This window comes from Pinus tabuliformis, chromosome 7 (genome assembly GCF_031772625.1).
Source record: "Pinus tabuliformis cultivar Carrire ecotype Pingquan chromosome 7, CPIR1, whole genome shotgun sequence".
NCBI classification, from domain to species: Eukaryota; Viridiplantae; Streptophyta; class Pinopsida; order Pinales; family Pinaceae; genus Pinus; species Pinus tabuliformis.
In genome coordinates this window covers 814,665,071-814,672,039 of record NC_142293.1, presented here as the reverse complement: position 1 = coordinate 814,672,039, position 6,969 = coordinate 814,665,071, and the positions used below count along the sequence as shown (strand labels likewise).

General features: G+C 35.8%; 1 pseudogene; it reads left to right on the top strand.

Moving 5' to 3' along the window:
* Positions 1 to 1,130: 1,130 nt before the first annotated feature.
* On the top strand, positions 1,131 to 1,940 carry LOC149250087 (protein RETICULATA-RELATED 3, chloroplastic pseudogene; annotated as a pseudogene).
* Positions 1,941 to 6,969: the final 5,029 nt, after the last annotated feature.

The window sequence follows — 6,969 nt, the reverse complement described above, 5'->3', positions numbered from 1 at the left end:
TGGTGGGTAAGATATTGGTCCAGCTTCTGCAACATTTGTACCCTGAACTCCTATCTAGGTGAATGAAGGAGGTGTTGCTGCTACACATTTTTATATCACAATAGGGGAGCATCTTCCTTTAGGCCAACTCACAACAGAAATACCTTGGATACTCTAGAAAAAACCACCTCCATGAGGTATGTTTAACAGTTCACTGAAGATGCCAGGTGGGCCTCATGCAAGGGAGGCCCTTGCATGAGGTCCACATTGTTGTTATTGGTTTTGAAAGTTTTTTTTATTTTTATGAGATTCTGTGGTTATATTTTTTTATAAAGATTGATTTATTTTTCTATTTCTCCTTGAATCTATCAAATTGTGAGGCCTGTCGAAGTCACAATTTGAACCTTCATAGGTTGTTACTCAATATTTATTGATTTTGGTGAAGAGTGTAAGTTTATTTCATTTGTTTCAATGATTGAATGCTTTCCCTATTTTTCTTCGAATGTTTCTGATTGTGATGCCCGCCAAAGGTGAATACTCTTTGTTTGTGTCATTTTTATGTGGAACTAGTCATTTGTTTTAGATTTGCATTTTTCTTCTTTGTTGAAGGTTTATTATTTTTATATCAAAGCTTTATAGCTTGTCGATATCGATTAGTTATTGAAATTTCTATGATCAACCAATTGTATTGTTTATTCATATCCATCATTTTAATGTTGTCATTCTTATTCTTGGCTGGGGATGTTTTGGGTATGTCATTAGAGTTGATGATGTGCTTCCTTTCCCCATCGATCTTGTCAATAGAAACTCCAAGAGTAACCCACAAAAATATTGATTTGGGTTTATTGAATGGGAAATTTATGAAAAATTGTAATACAAATGTTATTTCAACTGCTTTTTCAGTGTAAAGTTGTGCAAAGAGCATGGATTAGAAGTTTCGTTCCATTAGGTTTGAGAACCAAGGGAATGAATGCAGTCTAAGGGATATTAGAAATTGGATATCAACAAAATTTCCAAGTATCAAGTATAGTGGAGATGGAGGCTAGGGGTCTGGAATTGGAAACAACAACAATAATGGTGGAGGAGGAGGAGGAGGTGGTAAGTCGTCAGGGTGGGAGGGGAAATCATAAGACAATAACAATTGGAAAAATATGGGAGGTGGGTTTTTGGGTGCATTTTTACGGGCTTGGATATCAAGAGTAGAAGAAGACACAAAGTTTTCATTCAAGGTCCTAATGGAAGAGCTTGTAGGGGAAACTACATGTTGCCTTGGTGACATGGAATCCATGCCTAAGTTTTGTTTGAATGAGTTGGACTTTGTGTTTTCCACTCTTCTTGCTGGTTACATCATCAATTTTGTATTGATGTACTTATTGGCTCCTTCATCAACAACAATGTTAGTACAAACTCTCCCTAGTATTTTTTAAATTTTCCCTAAAATCCACATGTTTGAGACGAGATCCTTTAGTGTCTTGGAAGGAATGGGTACCTTTGTCTATAAGGGTGCCCTATTTGCAGTTATTGGGTTTGTTACAGGCCTTGTAGGGACTGCATTATCCAATACACCAATCAGTTTCAGAAAGAAGATGGATCCCAACTTTGAAACCCAAAATAAGCCACCCGAACATTGTTGAACTCATACACATGGGCTATTCACATGGGATTAAGAAACAATCTCAAGTATCAAACTATAAATGGCATTGAGTTTCTTATTGGAAAAATGATTTACTCCATTGATGTTTAATACTTTTGTGGTTGTGCTTCAATGTTTGAATAATGTACTCGGTGGAATAAGTTTTGTGGTCTTAGCTAGACTAACTGGTTCCCAGAAAGTTGATGTGCCACCATCCTCACCACCCTTATCGCAAGAAGAAAGTTCCAAGTTGTTACTAGATCAGGGAAAGGATCTCCATGGTTCCAAACAACACAAAAAACAAAATTATTTACATGAACCCTCCTAGTGGGTCTTAGCCTACCCAAAGGTTGTACTCATGATACATCAATATTCAATATAGATATTAAAACTTTGTTGCTTGGACAGTGCAAACATTTTGGATACTCAATTAAAGAATTGATGAACGATTTTACCTGACCAACGCATGTCCCAAAACCAACCCTTTGCATGTTCTTTCCAAATGTGAAGAACGGACAACTACAATTACAAAGAAATTATATCAGGACAATGTTTTCAAATGGAAAGTTGCTCAGGTCATGAATAACAAGTCTCAATGATGTGTTCAATTATGCATCTCAACATCTTGAACCTTCCAGAACTACTTTTCCTTCCAGCCCCTCAATTAAATGAGAGTTTTCCAAAACATAAATGGCTTACTTAGATACTAGACAAAATCCTGGTGAAAATCAAAGATATTTAAGAATAAAGAACCACACAAAATTGTGTAAAATGATTTCAATTTGACAAGTTATTTGATCTCTGTGGAATTTATTTTTGTAATTAATAGTGCTTTGCAGTACCCATAAAATGGGTTGTATATTTGTTATCATTGTCAGTCCTTGAAACCTTTTTCTTTTTTCCTCTCTTCCTTTTTAATAGATTTCAAAATTTCATAAATACTTCAAAAGATTTTAATTTGATCACAAAAAATTGGCAAATACTCAGGGCCACCAATTGGTTCCATCCTTGTTGATCCACATTTATCACTATGCACTAATTTTAGTGTTTGCCTCACTCATTGTGCCATGTTCTTTCAAAGTTGTCATGGTGTTGCTTGCCTGATGAACCTGCTTCACTGGTACTCGCTTCTCTTTGGATTTTGGTGGACCATTCACCATTCTGTGCCTAGTCACTAGCTTAAGATAATAGTAGTTGAGATGGTTGTACCTTCGGTGCCATATTTTATCAATCTACAAAAGTTATAGGTAATTTTGTTTTGTTGCTATGGATTCAAACTTGTAAAGGCATCTCTCCTTGAAAGTAACTACAATCTCTTTATGATTGTGTTTATTTTCTCTGTGGTTGGTGATTCGGCAGGGACATCATATTCTTCCTCTATTTTCACTATTGTTCCTATTGAGACATTAGGGCTTCCTCTTTTGATGAGGATGAGTAGCCTTTTTCATGTTGCAGATGATTATGCCTTTGCTTATATCTCTTTTTCAGTAGCTTAGTTTATTTCCTTTTATATTCTAGTTTTTAGGAGTTGCTTCAACACTTCCGTGGCATGTCACTACTAGATTGTACTTTTGAAACCCATTACCCTACTTTTGTGGTATGAAATTATCTTATCTTATCAAATCAAACACTTGTCAGTTTTGAACTTCCTCTCATTGTGTTATTAGCAACATGATTGACATTGAGAAGATTTTTCTGCAAACCAGGGATATATAGAATATTTTGGATTTGTTTCACTCAGTGTTCCATGGGGACATGTCTTGCAAGGTCGGAGGTGTGCCCCCTACACTTTATGTGCCCTGAGGATAGGGGTTCCTAGTGAAACATTTTTCCACACATACCATCTTGTGCAACTTGGTGAAACACACGTGAAACATTTTGGCAATGTGTGCGATGTGGTACGTGTTTTTCAAAATGCAAGGCTTCTGGGTGCATGCCCCCCGAACACTAACCCCTCAGAAAAGAAACATGCTTGGATGCCCCCCAATGATTTTTGTCCAAAAAACCGCAAAAATTATAAAAAAATCATAAAAAGAAATAAAAAATATATGCAAGCAAAGAATCTATTGCGTAATGATGAATTTATGTGGGATGAATTGTTATGTTGGAAATTTTTTCTTCTTAAATAATTAATTCTAGAGATGGCCCCCCTAAGTTAGGCACTCCTTGTCCCTATGTTCCCTATGAATTTCCTTAAAATTTAGGGGATATATCCACACATCCCCCATGTGTGTTTCCCTTCTTCTGCATCCCAAAAACTTGGTGGAACATTTTGCTTCTCACATTCATCATGTAAATTGGTATAGTACCTTGTTCCTATATTTCATATAGTTTCCATCTCCAAGAGCCACTATTTAGTTTGTCTCTGTCTTTTCTGAGAGAGGTGAAAACTCGGGAAGTCATGCACCCTAAAGAACTCAAGTCTAGTTACCAACAATCTGTAGACTAATTGGTAACATTCTACGTGATTTCATTTTCCTTCCCTTTATCAATTTTACTGTTGACATAATAATTTGAGTCTCCTAAAATTGTAAGGGAAATGTACTCTACTATTTTTTATTTATGACCAAACTCTCTTGCAATGCAATTTTAAAATATCTTACCTTTATTTGCTTGTTGCCACTTGCCTCTGACTTTTGTACTAATGCATTTCCCTTGTTGGCTTCACCATCATACTGTTTGCCTCTTAGCTTTTCTTGTAACATGTAGTCAACGTTTTTTCAAAGGAAACTGCTCATGAAATTTACTAAAACAAAAGACTCAAATCTACTCTACTACTCTGTAGAATTCAATTCACGATCGAGAACACAAACCATAAAAATGCAAGAATAACTATCACACATACACAAAGATTTATCTAGGGGAAAGAAACTACTCAAAACCCCTTCCTATCTGTATTGCATTAATAAAATAATAGAGATTAAATACATATGTTTCTCAAGCTTGAGCACAACCTGCACGTGTATATTCTATCCCTATGCTTGACTGACTAACTATGGCCAACACTTAGCCAATTTTCAAGCCCTCCAAGCTCCTATTTTCTTACGTTGTCCCTTGAGGAATTAGGGCCCTATTAATTAGGAAATTCCCTCAATTGAATTGTGCAATTCCTTTAGGCTCGTCCTCTAACTACATGCACCGCCTATACACCTCAAAATAATCTACAATTGATAGTACATTTCCTTGGAATCTCCATCTCAACTAGGTAACTTGAATTATTTGCATGCATCAATTATTTTGGGTTGATTGATTAGATAACTGGTTGATCACTAAGTGTGGTTGAAGTCACACTTCCACAAGTTGACCTTCCACTAGCTCTTCCAATAGTTAAAACTAGTTTAACTAACAATAAGTCAATTTAATTGAAATAGATTGCTACAAATTAGAATCCAATCATAGTGAACTAAACTTGAGAATCTCCAACTCGTATTAACTGAGTTAACTGAGTTACAAGTGCCATGTCCCTTCAGTTAACTACCTCCAATATTTCTGCTAAAATGGAAATTTGAATTTTCCTTACTTTGACCAAGGCAAGGTCAAACTGAGATTTATTTGCTACATTTTTAACACTCCCTTTCAGCAAGAAAAGGATTATCTATCATCCCAATCCTTCCTCTATGGAACTTGAATTTTCCTTTTGAAAAATCCTTTGTCAAAATGTCTACATCTTGTCCCTCTGTTGGAATGTATTCCAACAACATAATCCCCCTCTACACACAATCATGTACATGGTGATATCAAATATCTATATGCTTGGATTGATAACAAAATATAAGATTTTTAGAGAGCTTGATGCAACTCTGATTGTCAGAGTAGATCACAGTTAGATCCATCATCTTACCAAACAGTACCACAAAAATATTTCTCATCTAGATTGCCTCACATGATGCTTGACTACCAGCCATGTATTATGCTTCTACTAAGTTGAGTGCCACAGATCTTTTCTTCTTGTTGTACCAAGAAATAGCTGCAAACCCAACATTGAAAATTCCTCCTCATGTATTCTTCGAAACTACTCATGAAATTTACTAAAACGCAAGACTCAAATCTACTCTATTGGTCTGCGAAATTCAATTCACGATCGAGAACACAAATCATAGACATGCAAAAGGAAACATCACACATGAAAAAATATTTATTTAGGAGAAAGAAACTACTCAAAACCCCTTCCTATCTTTATTTTGTTAATCAAAGAATATATATGAATACATATGCTTTCTCAAGCCTAAGCACAACCAACAAGTGTATAGTCTATCTCTCTTCTTGACTAAATGACTCCAGCCAACACTTTGCGAATTTTCATGCCCTACAAGCTCCTATTTCCTTGTATTGTTCCTTGAGGAATTGAGCCCCTATTAATTAGAAAATTCCTCAAAGTTATTGCATAATTCCAAAGGATGGTCCGCCTGACCCCATGCAACACCTGTACACTCAACTAGTTTACAACTGTTGGTTAAGTTCCTTGGAAACTCCATCACAACTGGGCAATTCAAATTATTTTCATGCCTAAGCTAATTATTAGCTAAATGATTAGTTAACTAGATGATCTTTGATTTAGATTGATGTCTTACTACTTAATTTACCACCAACTAGTTCTATTAACAATTAGAACTTGTTTCACTGATTACAACTAAAATTAACTCAACCTAGGCTCCTAAAATTTAAGAATCACTACAAACAACTGAACTTCACGCCCTTCACTCGAATTAACTGAGCTAGACTCCTATATTTTAGGAATCGGCTCAAGCAAATTGAAATTCAACTCATTAAATCGAAATGAGTATTATTAACTGAGTGACAAGAGCCATCTCACTTCAGTTAACTCCTCCAAGTTGTCTGCTGATGTGGAATTTCAAATTTCCTCAATTTAATAAAAGAAAAATCAAATTGAGAATTTCTTGCTACATTTTTCAACACTCCCTCTCAGCAAGAAATGGATTATCAAGAACCTCTATCCTGCACTTGTGGAAAGTACTACATGTAACACCTCTCACTATTGTTGTTACTACTGCAACATCTGCAACTGAGAAATATCCAAAAAAAATGAAGCAATTGTGTTTGCAACTATCTACTGGGAAAAATATGTTGTTGTTAACTCTGCTATTGAGCCTCTCTCTCTGTTGTCAACACTTCTCTACAATCCTCAGTATCTGACTGACACTGATCCTCTTGATATTGAATATTGTCGCCCCTTGTAACAAGGTAATGATCCATGAGGAGAATGCCTCAATGGAACCTGCCCATTTTTTTTCAACTATGGGACTAAGGATCTATATCACCCTACCTCACTCTTGGAGGTATAACTGCATGCATGGTGAAATATGATCTACTCATAATGTTGTTTCTACTACTTCGTT